At 42.0% G+C, this 16,703-nt stretch overlaps 1 protein-coding gene and 1 non-coding gene across 23 annotated transcripts in view; both read right to left on the reverse strand.

Moving 5' to 3' along the window:
• CELF4 (CUGBP Elav-like family member 4) overlaps positions 1 to 16,703 on the reverse strand; it is a 1,454,628-nt gene that overhangs the window by 1,271,854 nt on the left and 166,071 nt on the right. The window lies entirely within an intron of this gene.
• On the reverse strand, positions 4,410 to 4,573 carry LOC141124301 (U1 spliceosomal RNA). The gene has a single exon (XR_012240871.1). It is a non-coding gene; the product is annotated as a U1 spliceosomal RNA (small nuclear RNA).

Here is a 16,703-nt window from a genome sequence, read left to right on the forward strand (position 1 = left end):
CTACCATTTTTTTAAGCCAATTAAAACCTCCAGCTCTAATCATGTGCTTAAAAAAACCCCAAAAACCTCATTGGAATCCATGCTTCCGAGGGCCCTGCATGTAGATTAGGGGCCAGGCCCATGAATTAATGGGGGCACTGCTTAGATTAGCATTTTTTTCTTCCCCCCTTCGGCCCTCTTTTCTGTCATATAATATAACTAATGTATTGAAATGCAAAAAAATGTTAATGTTTGGTCTTGTATTCTTTATTATAGATATTATATCATGTTAAATATCCATGTAAACTAAGGGAACGTGGATCCTGATGAAGCACTGGGCATGTGAAACGCGTCGTGCCACTAAGCTCTACAGTTATACTATTGCGACTATAGCCTTTGGGACAGAGATGACCTTTTAACGAATTTATGTGTTTTATCATGGGAATAAACCTACTTTTACTTTTATATTTTGTTTGTAGTGACGCCTAATACATCCCCCTCCTCTAATCCCACATGTACGAGAATTGAAGGCTTGTCTTACTTCTTTGATTGATACTTGCATTAGCAGAATTTAGAAAAATACATTTAATGCTTCTCTAAAGCTAAACACCAGCTGTCTTGCACAGTTGTTCAGGCTCCGCTCCTGCACTAATATCCCTTACTATGATTTCACTGCACACTCTGAGCTTTTCACAATGTGCATTAGAAGCTAAAGCAAGTCTATTCATTCACCATATTCATTTGTTGGATTATAGTTCTTTCATGGATAGAGAAGTGCAGAGACACGGGGATGGCATCACTGGTTCATATATAAGGTTTAAAATTAAAAAAAAAAAAAAGCTTTTCATTTATTTTTTATTTATTGTATTTTTTTATTTTTTTTTAATGGCATCAGCATTCTGATGAGGGGGTAGAGTAGGAAACAGGGAAGGCAATATTTAAGCAGATGAAACTTGCGGATTTAATAAATACATCACTGCATTTGTGTCGTTAGTATCTGCCTTGAGTTCAGCTTTAAATGACATCATTAGATCGTAAAAAAAAACTTGAAACCTTTTTTCCAGTAATAAAAAAAAAAAAAACTCACTGAGATCTGTATTCGCCAACTCGTTCACTCCCCATAAAACATTTGAACATTACATTCTAATTTAGGTCAGATGCTCCAAGCTGTGTTTTACGCTTTCCTACTGAACTATCTATGTCACGGTTCCCAGTCTTTCATCTGCTAGTCATGGTTTCCAGTACTAGAAAACCACAACAATCCCACTTATACCATCCTAGGAGAAGAGTGCTGGGAGAAGAGCGCTGGCAACAAGTCACTTTTCCCTACTATAATGGGAAAATTATAACCAACAACTTTACAGTGTATCTTTAGCAAAAAAAAATTTAATTTTTTTAGCTTTTTTTATTTTTATTTTAGCATTATTTTATTTTATAATAATTATACTTATTTTATATCATTTTAATTTAAATAAGTTACATTTAATTATTTTTTTTTAATAAGTTAGATACTTCATATTAATATATATATATATATATATATATATATATATATATAGAGAGAGAGAGAGAGAGAGAGAGAGAGAGAGAGAGAGAGAGAGAGAGAGAGAGAGAGAGAGATCTATCCAGATATATCTATCTAGATAGATAGATATAGAAAATATAGATATATCTATCTAGCTATCTATCGATAGATAGATAGATAGATAGATAGATAGATAGATAGATAGATAGATAGCTATATATATCTAGAGAGAGAGAGAAAGAGAGAGAGAGAGAGAGAGAGAGAGAGAGAGAGAGAGAGAGAGAGAGAGAGAGAGAGAGAGAGAGAGAGAAAGGGAGAGATTTAAATATACATCTAGATAGATAGATAGATAGATAATCTATCTATCTATCTATCTATCTATCTATCTATCTATCTATCTATCTATCTATCTATCTATCTATCTATCTATCTATCTATCTATCTATCCAAAAAATATATATATATATATATCTATATATATATATAGATATATATATATATATTTTTTTTTTATTGCTGTCTGACAGGGGTGTAACCACAAATTCTGGGGCTCCACAGCAAAATTTTAATGCCCCCCCCCCCCCCCATTGTCAACATTATAGCCTAGGCATGCGTAATTTGGTAATAAGAAACTAATTAAATGTAAACATAAAATCATCAATACATGCTATTATCCATTGAGGTATTAAAGACAGAAGAATATAAACTCAGTATAACGTGTGGTAGTACAACTATGCTGGCTATGCTATCAAGGTGATGGGCTTTGAAGGGATTACTAGGCCACACAATGCACAGACGTGGTAAGAGCTGCTCATCAGGTGCTAAAAAAAATATATATATAAAAATGAACCACAACGAAATATATAATACCGTTGTAGTGGAAGGTATAGGAGATGGATACGCAAATATAAGCACTAATATAACTGTGTAATAATATTTATATGAAATGTTGATCCAGGGAACATCCGATTTGCCTCTCGGGGGATCAGGAAGGAATTCCCCCCCCCCACTGGGGCAAATTGGATCATGCTTTCCTGGGGTTTTTTGTCTACCTCTGGATCAACTGTGGGTATAGGATTGGGTATATGGGATTGTATGATTTTTTTTATTTTTTTTTTATTGGTTGAACTAGATTTTTTTTGGTGGTTGGTCCATTATAATAATATATATATATATATATATATATATATATATATATATATATATATATATATATATATATATATAATTTATGTATAATATTATAATCTATTCTAAGTTACATAGCCAGGTTGAAAAGAAACCCGTCTAGTTCAACATTATATATATATATATATATATATATATATATATATATATATATATATATATATATATAACAGTATACAGTATATACAGTATATACTAATACATATTACTTTATATATATATAAATATTTTTTAACATTATATTATAGCAAGGTTTATGGGCAATGAGCACATTGTGCCGATACCCCTTTAAATCTAGGTAACAGTTAATACCAAGCACAGTAAAATACATATTTTATATATTTCCCCATCCATAATTAAAATATTAACACTCACTTTCATTATTTTAAGTTTTAATGATTTTTATTTTAGTAAATAAATGGACAAAAAATATGTGGTAATAATAATAATTTGGTGCAAAGTGTTTCAAAATCCCAACATGGTTATAAAGACTTAATCACGCATTATCAAGCAAGAATAGAAGAAGATGAAGGTGTGTAAGGGAAATTGGGGTATTAGCATGATAACATATTGCATATACCCCCTATCCAAAAATCCAAATACCAACAGTCACCTTTTTTTTTTAAGTTTCAATGATTTGTATTTGAGTTTAAAGAATAAATAAATAAATACAGGGAAAATGTATATTTAGTAATAATACAGAGAAGGTCCAACACTTAGTACAAAGTTTTTTTCAAAATACTAAAATCTTTATCATAACGATCTAATGGAACAAGAAAAGATGAAGTCAGAGGATAAAGGAATGCGGGGCATTGCGAAGACGGCGTATCACATATATCCCTATCCAAAAAAGAAAATATGTGAAGAAAATATGTGAATAAAAATAATAATTTTGATTTTAGTTTATAAAATATATAAGGGAAAAAAACAACAACATATGTAGCAATAATACCTTGAAGGTCAGCATTTGTTACAAAGTGTTTCAAAATTCCATAATCCTATTATAAAGATTTATTGAAACAAGAAAAGAAAAAATAAAGTGTGAGAGGGTAAGAAAATGCGGGATATTGCCATGAAAAAAATGTATAATGGTTGGACAGATGAATAATTAAGCCAAGGAAAGCTTCTGGAAATGTATTCATGTATGTATTTGTATTCAGGTATTTATTTATGCAGCATTTTACATATTGTACACTCACATCAATCCCCAAGAAGCTTACAATCTAAGGTCCCTATTTCACATGCATACATACACATACAGTACTAGGTCAGTTTAGACAGGAATCAATTAATCTACCCACATGTCTTTGGATATTATCCACTTCGTGTAAGGTAGCTGATAAATTCTCATTGATCATCCAGTTCAATTTTGAAATAATCCATTCAAAGACAATTGAGGGTGAGTCCCATGACCTTTGCCATTGTAATTATGGCTGCAAGAAAAATGTAGCAATTTAATTTCTGGGAACAGGGGGGATAGTTCCATTAGGGAGAACCACAGATGCTAATTTAGATAATGATAAATTGGTAAAAAAGAATATAGGAATTTACAAACTTTAACCCACAAATTTTTAGCTCTTGGACAATTCCACCAAAAATGGAAAAATGTCATAGGACGATTGTCCTTTTTTAATATACAGTATATAGATCAACATGATGGAAGCAGGTACCCAGATGACTCTCAGAGTGGGATGATACTCACCCTTTTTTTTTTTTTCAGGGGAAAGCGCAAACACAGTCCCCCACTACCACAAATTATGCAGTCGAGTTTCCTGCATTTGAGGAAATCGCAGGGGTCAGCACAGTCGGAGTGCAATGGCTGAGCCTCACCCTGGGAGAACCACCTTCATGATCATGGTATCTCCTTTGCCAGGTAAGTATCTCACCCTTTTATGTATATTAGCATTTCTTAACCGGGGTTATGTGGAACCCTAGGGTTCCTCCAGCAGTTGCTTGGGGTTCCTTAAGCAATGAACGGTTTTTGACTCTCTGATACAATAAGTAACCACAGGCTCCAACAATCTTTTCAACGATTTATAAAGGATAATTCTTCCTAATGACCACCAACGTAATAGGGCTCTTCTCTCGCCAACTCTCCCCATGACCACTAATGTAAGGAGGCCTTCTCCTACTAATCCCCGGTCAAGGGCTCCTTTGCACTGACAATCAGTGTTAGAAGCATTTCTCCTACTGAGCACCAGTGTAATGGGACCTTCTCTCACTCTTCCAATGAGTGCCAACATAAGGGTGTCCTTCTACTGATCATTAGAAGCCCTTTCTCCATTGACTATCAATGTAAGGAGCATTTTCCTCTTGACCACCATTGTTATGGGGTTCTTGTTCCACTGACTCTACCCATGACCATGTAAGCAGGTTCTTCTCTTACTGATAACCAGTAAGGCCCTTCTCTACTGACCAGCAGTGTAAGGTAGCATTTCACTGATCACCAAAAGGGGGATTTTTTTACTTACCATCAATGAGAGGGAACCCTACCATTTTCATTGTCTTAATTTATTATCATACTTCATGACTATCTCCGTGACTACTAATATAAGGGGATTCTTCTCCTACTGATCACCAATTGAAAAAGGCAGACCAATGTAAGAAACAATCTCCGTACTGTCCACCAGCATCATGGGACTTTTACTAACTCTCCCAAAGACCACAAATGTAAGGAGTTGCTTCTCTTACTGATCATCAATCTAAGAGAGCCCTTCTGCAATGACCACCAATGTAAGAAAGCATTTAACTGATCACCAAAAGGGGCACCTTTACATTGACCATCAATATATATGAACGTTTTGTTTACTGACCACCAATGTAAGGGAACCGTACAAATTTCACCGTCACTGTCTGCATTTATTTTGACCATTATTATACTTCCTAATGACTCTCCCCATGACTACTATTGTAAGGGGATTCTGATCACCAATCGAAGATGGCACGTCTCCAATTAAGAAGCAATCTTGCTAATGACCACCAGTGTAATGGGGCTATTCTCATACTGACTCTCCCAATGACCAACAATGTAAGTGGGTCCTTCTACTGATCGTCAATCTAAGAGGTCCCTTCCCCACTGACCACCAATCTAAGGTGGTCCTTCTACTGATCACCAGTCTAAGAAGATCATTTTCCACTGACCCCCAATGTAAGGAGCATTTCCCTACTGATCACCAATATAAAGGGGCCCTTCTTCCAGTGACTCTCCCAATGACCCCTAATGTAAGAAGGTCCTTCTCTTACTGATCACTAGTCTAAGAGGACCCTTCTCCACTGACCACGATGTAAGGAAGCATTTCACTGATCACCAAAAGGGGCACCTTCACATTGACCATCAAAGTATATGGGCATTTCTTTACTGACCACCAATGGGAGGGAACCCTACAAATATCACTGTCTGCATTTATTTTCTGCCCATTATTCTTCTTCTTAATGACTCTCCCCATGACTGCTATTAAAGGGGATCACCAATCGAAAAAGCAATCTTCTCAACTGACCACCAATGTAAGGAGTGTTTGCCTACTGACCACCAATATAAAGGGAACCTTCTCCACTGACTCTCCCAATGACTCCTAATGTAAGAAGGTCCTTCTCTTACTGTTCACTACTCTAAGAAAACCCTTCTCAACTGACCACCAATGTAAGGGGTTATTTCTACTGAACCTCATTTTTTACACTGACTAGTGTTAATGGGTTTATCTTCCAATGGCTCTCCCAATCACCACCAATAAAACAAGTTCCCTCTCTTACTAATCACCAGTCTAAGAGGACCCTTCTCTATGACCAATGGCAGGGACATTGTTCACCCCAAGGGTCACCTTTACCTTGACCATCAGAGTATGTGGGCATTTCTTTACTGACCACCAATGTGAGGGAACCTTACAATTTTTATCATTCAAATGAATTTTCTTGTCATTATTATCCTTCTTCATGCCTCTCCCCATGAACCACTAATGTAAGGGGATTCTTCCCCTATTGATCACAGATCGAAGGAGGCCCTTCTCCACCGACCACCAACGTAAGAAGCAATCTTTCCACTGACCACCAATGTGAGGGAACCTTACAATTTTTCCTCGTCCAAATGTATTTTCTTGCCATTAATATCCTTCTGCATGTCTCTCCCCATGACCACTAATGTAAGGGGATTCTTCTCCTATTGATCACCAATCGAAGAAGGCCCTTCTCCAACGACCACCAACGTAAGAAGCAGTCTTCCCACTGGCCACCAATGTGAGGGAACCTTACAATTTTCATTGTCTAAATGTATTTTCTTGCCATTATTATCCTTCATGCCTCTCCCCAAGACCACTAATGATAGGGGATTCCTCTCCTATTGGTCACCTTTTGAAGAAGACTCTTCTCAACTGACCACCAATGTAAGAAGCAATCTTCCCACTGACCACCAATGTGAGGGAACCTTACAATTTTCATCGTCTAAATGTATTTTCTTGCCATTATTATCCTTCTTCATGCCTCCCCCCATGACCACTAATGTAAGGGGATTCTTCTCCTATTGATCACCAATCGAAGAAGGCCCTTCTCCACCGACCACCAACGTAAGAAGCAGTCTTCCCACTGGCCACCAATGTGAGGGAACCTTACAATTTTCATTGTCTAAATGTATTTTCTTGCCATTATTATCCTTCATGCCTCTCCCCAAGACCACTAATGATAGGGGATTCCTCTCCTCTTGGTCACCTTTCGAAGAAGACTCTTCTCCACTGACCACCAATGTAAGAAGCAATCTTCCCACTGACCACCAATTTGAGGGAACCCTACAATTTTCCCTGTCTGAATTAATTTTGTGGCCATAATTATCATTTCTCTATAGATACAGTAATTATTGGCAGGTGTTTCCCTTTAAAAAAAAAAAAATATATATATATTTTATATATTTTATATATATATATATATATTACTAAGGAGGCACCATCCATTACAAGAGAAGTCCCATCTACGATATCTCCTCGTATAATGTAAAATATTTCTCAGATCATCTGTTACTTTCAACGTATTATTTTTAAACAATAGCTGTGCCGAATGTTGCACCAGAGACCCCGGTCTATTCACAATCGTCTCCTCGTCCTCGGCATACCTTAATAACTGCTCAGTCGAACGTTCCACGTTATTAAACACAACTGTCAGCTTCCTAAAGACTACACAGGGAAAAAATGCATCAAGCCTGCGTTTACTGTCAAATTAATGCTGACACATTTTTGAACATGTATCTTGCGCCTCTTATAAATGCTCACGGTAATTTCTCCCTGCAGCTGCACTTTCTGGCAATTTTTTTTTTTTTTTTTGCTGATGGTCTTTGCATAGAGATTTGCGGAGCTTACGAGTCAGAAACTCGCCCAGTAAACAAAAATGAAGGTGCTGTGACAAAGCAAAAAAAAAAAAAAAAGGAAATACATAAAATGTGTATTAGGGAGCTGTGTTACCTACCATGGGATTTGCATCTGTGTCCATCCAGTCCTGAGATTTATACAGCTCTGCTATACAATTTTTTTTTTTTGCTGCTGTAGTTCAATAGCACTTACCTAAAGGTCTTTCTAATCATTTTTGTTTCATTCGTATTTTTTTTGCCCTTGGGGACTTAAAGAACTTTTCATTTGCTGTTGAGTAGCCATCTTGGGTGTACTTATTATCCTCCCGTTTTTACACAGGAGCCAATGAACCGACCCGACATGACTGTCTTTAGAGTGTGGGAGGGAGCCAATGCAAGCACAGGGAGAACATGCACACTCCATGCAGATAATGCCCAGAATGGGACTTTGAACTGGGAACTTATTGCCTCAAGGCAGAAGTGCTAACCTCCAAGCCACTGTGCTGCCCCCTTTGTTCAAGCCCCCTACCCCTAGCTTGGACAGCAAAAGGAGAAATGACAGATTGATAGGCTAATTTCTCTGTCACTCTGCTCTCACCTCCTATCAGCATGTTCCTTACACTTGTTGTTGTTTTAACTTTGGATAGTAAAACATTTTTTTCTGCCAGTAAATAGCTGGCCTAGAGAGCTGTGACATCATGCATCTCTCTCTCTCTCTCTCTCTCTCTCTCTCTCTCTCTCTCTCTCAGAGCTGGAGGTGTGCCTCTATGTGTCTGTGTAAATCCAGGAAGTGAACAATGCAGCAGCTTCCGCTGCCCACAGTTAAAATGGATGCAGCCAGACTCAGAATGCTTCAGAATGGCAAAGATGTTTTTATTACAAATTATGTGAGCAGACTGCAGTTCCTCTTTAAGCGAATTGTAAGCAAAAAGGAATACAGCAGTGTCATCACCTGAATTTTTCTGACACTCTGTTCCCTCCTCCTATCAGCATGTTCCTTGCACTGCAACACAACTAATTGGCTTTAACTGTTGCTTTTCCTTCTCCAAGATTGAGCTTTGCTGTACAGAGGTTGATACCAGGTGGAATTTAGGCACTCACACTGCTTGTGTTCAAAAGGGAATACAGCAGTGTCATCACCTGAATCTCTCTCTTACTCTGCTCTCTCCTCTTATCAGCAAGTTTCTTGCACCACTGCAGCACCACATATTGGCTTCTTCTGTTGCTTCTCCTCTGAATCTGAGCCCTGCTGTACAGGGACTTCAAGAGGCTGAAGCCAAGTCAAATTCAGGTACTTACCCTGCTTTTAGTGCCATCACCCGACTCTCAGTCTGATGAATGGGCAGTGAAAGAGGCGCAGACTGGTGAGGTCATGCTACCCCCTCACTCTGCTCTCTTCTCCTATCAGCAGGGCTTTTTTTTCAGCGGGAACGCAGGGGGGCGCAGTTCTGGCACCTCCAGCACAGGGTGTATGATTGGTAAGGAGTACTGGAGTGTGCTGGAGGATATACTGATGCTGACTGCTGGGGGGTTCTGTGGTCGCTGGGGGGGGGGGGGTTCTATTGTTGTGGGAGGTCTAGTGTTGCTGGGGAGGTTTATTGTTGCTGGTGTAAGTTCTATTGTTGCTGGAGGGAGGGGTTAATTGTTGCTGGGTGAAACCTACTATTGAGGGAGGGGTGTATTGTTGCTGGCTGCTGGGAGATCTATTGCTGCTAGTGGGGGTCTATTGTTGCTGGGGTAGGGGGTATTTTTTTTGTGGCAGCCCTGTTGTTGCTGGGTGGATCTATTGTTTCTGGGGGTCTGTTATTGATGGGGGGTCTATTGTTGGCTGCAGGGGATCTATTGTATTGCTTTTCTTGTTATCAATATCAAATTCCATACAAGTTACTTGGTTTTGTATTCATTAAAAGGGGCGGTACTAGAAGGTGGGTAGGTGGGTGGAACCAAGGGACAGTGCTCGGAGGTGGGTAGTGGGTGGAACCAAGGGACAGTGCTTGGAGGTGGGTAGTAGGTGGAACCAAGGGACAGTGCTCAGAGGTGGGTAGTGGGTGAAACCAAGGGACGGTGATCAGAGGTGCGTAGTGGATGGAACCATGGGACGGTGCTCGGAGGTGGGTGGAACCAAGGGACGGTGCTCGGAGGTGGGTGGAACCAAGGGACAGTGCTCGGGGGTGGGTAGTGGGTGGAGCCAAGGGACGGTGCTCGGAGATGGGTAATGGGGGGAACCAAGGAACAATGCTCAGAGGTGGGTAGTTGGTGGAGCCAAGGGACTGTGCTCGAAGGTGGGTGATTGGTGGAGCCAAGGGACCGTGCTCGGAGGTGGATAGAGGGTGGAACCAAGGGACGGTGTTTGGAGGTGGGTGGAATCAAGGGATGGTGCTTGGAGGTGGGTGGAGGGTGGAACCAAGGGACGGTGCTCTGAGGTGGGTGGAACCAAGGGATGGTGCTCGGAGATGGGTAGAGGGTGGAACCAAAGGACAGTGCTCGGAGGTGGGTAGTGGGTGGAACCAGGGGATGGTGCTAGGAGGTGGGTAGAGGGTGAAACCAAGGGACGGTGCCCACATGTGGGTAGCAGGTGAAACCAAGGGACAGTGCTCAGAGGTGGGTAGAGGGTGGAACCAAGAGACAGTGCTTGGAGGTGTGTAGTGGGTGGAACCAAGGGACACGACTCGGAGGTGGGTAGTGGATGGAACCAATGGACGGTGCTCGGAGGTGGGTAGTGGGTGGAACCAAGGGACAGTGCTCAGAGATGGGTAGAGGGTGGAACCAAGGGACAATGCTCAGAGGTGGGTAGTGGGTGGAACCAAGGGACGGTGCTCGGAGGTGGGTACAGGATGCAACCAAGGGACAGTGCTTGGAGGTGGGTGAAACCAAGGGACAGTGCTCGGAGGTGGGTAGTGGGTGGAATCAAGGGATAGTGCATGGAGGTGGGTAGTGGGGGGAACCAAGGGACGGTGCTCGGAGGTGAGTAAAGGTTGGAACCAAGGGGCAGTGGTCAGAGGTGGGTTGAACCAAAGGACAGTGCTCGGAGGTGGGTAGTGTGTGGAGCCAAGGGATGGTGCTCGGAGGTGGGTAATGGGTGGAACCAAGGGTCAGTGCTCGGAGGTGGGTAGTGGGTGGAACCAAGAGACAGTGCTCGGAGGTGAGTAGTGGGTGGAGCCAAGGGACGGTGCTCGAAGGAGGGTAGGGTGGAATCAAGGGACGGTGCTCAGAGGTGGATGGAACCAAGGGGCGGTGCTCAGAGGTGGGTAGTGGGTGGAACCAAGGGACGGTGCTCTGAGGTGGGTGGAACCAAGGGTACAGTGCTTTGAGGTGGGTAGCGGGTGGAACCAAGGGACGGTGCTCAGAGATGGGTAGAGGGTGGAACCAAGTGACAGTGCTCTGAGGTGGGTAGTGGGTGGAACCAAGAGACGGTGCTCAGAGGTGGGTAGTGGGTGGAACCAAGAGACGGTGCACAGAGGTGGGTAGTAGGTGGAACCAGGGGACGGTGCTCAGAGGTGGGTAGTGGGTGGAACCAGGGGACGGTGCTCGGAGGTGGGTAGTGGATGGAACCAAGAGACAGTGCTCGGAGGTGGGTAAGGGGCGCAGACAAGGGGTGAGTTGGAAAAAAGGAGTACCTGCACCCAGTGGCAGCCTGTCCAAAGGGGGCGCATGGGTGCCGCCCCCCCTATCCAGGTGCCTGGCCCCCTAATCTACATGCAGGGTGGCGGGCACATGGATTCTAATCAGAGGTTGTTTTTTTTTCTGAAGCACATGATTAGAGCCTGAGGCTCTAATTGGCTTCAAAATAGTTGCGTGACAATAGCAAATGAATATTTTGCTATTGTCACACTGTTTCTCCTCCTGGCCAATTAGGAAGCGGATCCTGAGACCTGTCACCCAATTGGCCGAAAGGAGATCCGATCAGATTGGCTGCCAGGAGGAGGAGGGAGGAGACACAGGGGAAGTGAGGAAGCCGCTGCTGTCTGCATGCCCCGTATCACTGCCCGTGAGATGGGGTATTCTGCGGAAAACACAAATAAAAACACATGCAACTGTTAAAAAATAATGGCGGCGCAAGTCCAACGTGCGTTTTTGCTAATTTTTCATCTGTTTGAAGAAATGTGTCCAGAAATGCACATTTCTCCCTGCGTTTCCATGTCGCTCAGGTTTGAGTACAGCCTTAAAGTAGCATGACAGCGCGCTGTGCACATCTGTGCTTATATTAGACTCAAAATAGACAGGTTCTCTTTGCTGAATTTTAGGGTTGACTACTGATATTTTTACATTATATTCTCCACACAATTTCAATGACAGCACTTGCAACATTTTTCTGTTTGAGTGATTAATTATAAAGCTTTTTTTAATCATCCTAAATCTGTAACTTTGTTTTTTTTTTTTTTTTTTTTTTTCTCCACTGTTCAATTCCAGATATTTTGCAGGTTTGCTGCAATTCCACTAAGAATGTTCTTTAAAAACAAACTTGTGTATCTATACAATGTTCTTTTTTAGGGGAAATGTAACCACTTAAGTACCAGCCTGTATACACCCCTTCGTTAACCAGCCTATTTTCCAGTGCTGTGACAGTTTGACTAACAATTACTCCAGCATGCGCCATTGTACCCAAATTAGTTTCATGTCATTTTTTTGAGACAGGTAGATCTTTCTTTTGGTGGTATTTAATAACCACTATATATATATATATATTTATTTATTTTTTAATTTTTACTACCCAAAGACTTGGGCCTGCTTAACCACTTCAGCCCTGGAAGGTTTTACCCCCTCAATGACCAGGCCATTTTTTGCGATACAAAACTGCGTCGCTTTAACTGACAATTGCGCGACGTTGTACCCAAACAGAATTGACATCCTTTTTTATGACGTCAACGTATGACAAATGCGTAGGGTGGTGCTACATGCCTATGACATCATCACGCTTAGGACTGCGACCATGTTGCTGGTGACTTTTTAGGGTATTATCCCCTTTGTGCCGATTGTACGTTCATGGCTTGAAGGGGTTTTACCGGGGTGATGCAGGCATCACCAGATGGGGCAATTGAGGGGAATTTGTGCTGGGAGGGGGGAGAATTTATACTGGGGGGGGTGTACTAGGAAGGGACATTTTTAGGGGTAGAGGATTTGTGCTAGGAGGGAACATTTTTTTTGGGGGGGAGGGGGAGGTATTTGAGCTGGGGGGGATTTGGGGAATGGTGGAGGCAAATATTTGTGCTGAGAGGGGGTAATTCTGCAGGGGAGGGGGGCAGATTTGAACTGGGAAGAGGGGTAAGCGTGCAGATTAGTGCTCAGTGTTTTTGTGGGGAGATTTTTGCTGACACATTATGCTCACACATCTTGGGGAGGGCACAGTTCGGCATTTTCGCCCTGGGCTTTAGATTGTCCCAACACTGGGTCCAAGCGGTTGTGGTGGACTGAACAATGTCTATCAGAAGTGCTGTTTGACCATTCTGAGAGTCAACACCTGCTGGTAAGAGGCTTTATGTGCTTGCTGCTGGTCGAAGGTGCTGATTCACATCACATAACGTCTTCTGGGCTCGTCGGAGGTGTTTCTGGATACCTTCCCTTGGATTTTATTTTGGAATTTTATAATATTTTAGGTGTGCTGTGATATTGTTATTATACCTGAAGTGCTACACTTTTCTTTGTAAGAAAGAAAACCTATAGACCATATTAACTGCTTGTCGACCAGCCGCCATCATTTTACTGCGGCAGGTCGGCACGATCCCGCGAACCGTTGTAGCCATATGTCGGCTCGCGGGATCGAGATAGCAGGTGCGCACCGCTGCAAAGTGGGGGGGGGTGCAAATGCTCGTGGCCGATAGTCACGATGACCGCCGGCCATGAGCGATCGTGAGCGCGAGGGACAGAACACGGAAGTGTGTGTGTAAACACACAAATCCCTCTTCTGTTCTGAGAGGAGCGACAGATTGTGTGTTCCTAATAGCTAGAAACCATGATCCGTCACTTCCTCCAGTCAGTCCCCTCCCCCTTCAGTTAGAATCACCTCCCAGGGAACACAGTTAACCCCCTTCACCGCCCCCTAGTGTTAACCCCTTCACTGCCAGTGACATTTATACAGTAATCAGTGCATTTTTATAGCACTGATCGCTATATAAACGCCAATGGTCCCAAAAATGTGTCAAAATTGTCCGATGTGTCCGCCATAATGTCGCAGTCATGATAAAAAAATCGCAGATCGCCGCCATTACTAGTAAAAAAAAAAAAAATTATAATAAAAATGTTATAAATCTCTCCCCTATTTTGTAGACGCTATAACTTTTACGCAAACCAATCAATATACGCTTATTGCGATTTTTTTAACCAAAAATATGTAGAAGAATACATATTGGCCTAAACTGAGAAAAAAATAGCTTTTTTTTTAAAAAAAAAGGGGATATTTATCATAGCAAAAAGTACAAAATATTGTGTTTTTTTCAAAATTGTCGCTTTTTGTGTTTATAGCGCAAAAAATAAAAACCGCGGAGGTGATCAAATACCACCAAAAAAAAGCTCTATTTGTGGGGAAAAAAAAAGGACGTCAAATTTGTTTGGGAGCCACGTCGCACGACCGCGCAATTGTCAGTTAAAGCGACGCAGTGCCGAATCGCAAAAAATGGCCCGGTCATTCAGCAGCCAAATCTTCCGGCGCTGAAGTGGTTAAAGAGAGAAAATATGTACAAAACCACTTAGCTTCCCCCTCCAAACATATAGAGATCTTCTCCTACCACCAATCCAGCCCTAGTCCACCTGTGGCTGGTAGAGTGGAGCCATGGGAGGTTCAGGTGGGGGGGGGGGTGCGACTGTTATCAACCAATCAATGACTCTGCTTGGGACCACTTCCTGCATGTTGACAGCAGCCACATCCCCCCCACCCCCCATCCAGCAGTCGCTCATTCTAGGAGCCTCTCAGCAGAGCAGTGTTAGCGGAGAATCATTGAACAGCATGGTACACGTTAGGACAGCAGGTGGTGTGGATAGGAGGTGGCAAGCAATGAAAGTGTAGATCCCCTTTTATGTTTTTAGGAAGAGTTATTTATATTGCACAGCTGTGCACTTTTTACTATTTTGCAAGGCAGTTAGCAAATTTGTGTTTTTAGCAAAGTGCGGACAATGCATTTTTTTAACCCACTGAGTACGTTCCAGAACTGAATCTACTTCTTTTTTCTTTTTTTTTTTGATTCATAATTTCCACTTCCTCTATGAAGAAACTTATGTGGGATGAATTGTTTCCCGGTCTGCAAAGCTTTGTTATGACGATGGGTGACATTTTGACTGGGTTGGTTTGGTGGCTCTTTTTTTTTTGTAGGGGGTTTATTTATAAAAGTCCTTCACTAAAGTCCTTCAAAGGCACTAAAGTCCTTCAAAATTGAATGTGATGATTACCGAATAGTTACTGCAGGTCTTCCTGCCACATGCTGTAAATTACAGTGAATAATTTACCAATGTTGAATATTTGGTGAATGTCAATCACTGCTTTATAAATATGCCCCAGGGATCCTTGTGCCATACATGTGGCCCACCAGCCTTCTCTGTGTGGCACTTCGCAGGGTGGCGGTGCGATACGAGGTGCCGGGGGGCTCTCTCTCTGTGGTCATGTTCTGAAATGAAGCCAGTTGTGTCAGGTGGAGGGATCTCCTCCCGACAATAGAAGTATAGTCCCGACCTGACGTCATTAGGCAGAGAGCAGCGCAGGAGAAGGGGATCTGGTAAGCAAACACTGTGTGGGGTTAAATAACTGTCACCGAGCACCATGATTGGTTGGGGGTTAACAGAACTGCCATTGACCACCAAAGCAGGGCAGGGGTGTGTGTGTGGGGAGAAGTAATTACCAGTATTGTCACTGACTACCAAAAAAAAGGGTTATAATTAGTACCACCACTGACCACTAATGTGGGGGTTATTACTGCAATCACTTACACCAATGTTGGGGGTATTGCAGTCATTGACAGCAATGTTGGGGATTATTATTGCATCCACTGATAACAATGCTGGGGGGTTTTATTGCATCCACTGACACCAATAATGGGAAATAATATTTAAGTCTTTAATGCCAGTTCTGGAGGTTATTATTGCTGTCACTGACACCAATGCTGGGGGTTATTATTGCTGTCACTGACACCAATGCTGGGGGTTATTATTGCATCCACTGACACCAATGCTGGGGGTTATTATTGCATCCAATGCTGGAGTTTAGTAATGCTGTCAATTACATAAATGCTGGGGGTTATTACTGCATTAACTGATATCAATGCTGAGGATTATTATTGCGGTCACTGACACCAATGCTGGGGGTTATTATTGCATCCACTGACACCAATGCTGGGGGTTATTATTGCATCCAATGCTGGAGTTTAGTAATGCTGTCAATTACATAAATGCTGGGGGTTATTACTGCATTAACTGATATCAATGCTGAGGATTATTATTGCGGTCACTGACACCAATGCTGGGGGTTATTATTGCATCCACTGACACCAATGCTAGAGATTATTAATGCTGTCAATTACACCAATGCTGGGGGTTATTATTGCTGTCACTAACACCAATGCTGAGAATTATTATTGCATCCATTGACACCAATGCTGGGAATTATTATTGCATCCATTGACACCAATGCTGGGAATTATTATTGCATCCATTGACACCAATGCTGGGGATTATTATTGCAGTGACTGACACGAATGCTGG

The sequence above is a fragment of the Aquarana catesbeiana genome, linkage group LG01 (assembly GCF_042186555.1).
Source record: "Aquarana catesbeiana isolate 2022-GZ linkage group LG01, ASM4218655v1, whole genome shotgun sequence".
Classification (NCBI taxonomy): Eukaryota; Metazoa; Chordata; class Amphibia; order Anura; family Ranidae; genus Aquarana; species Aquarana catesbeiana.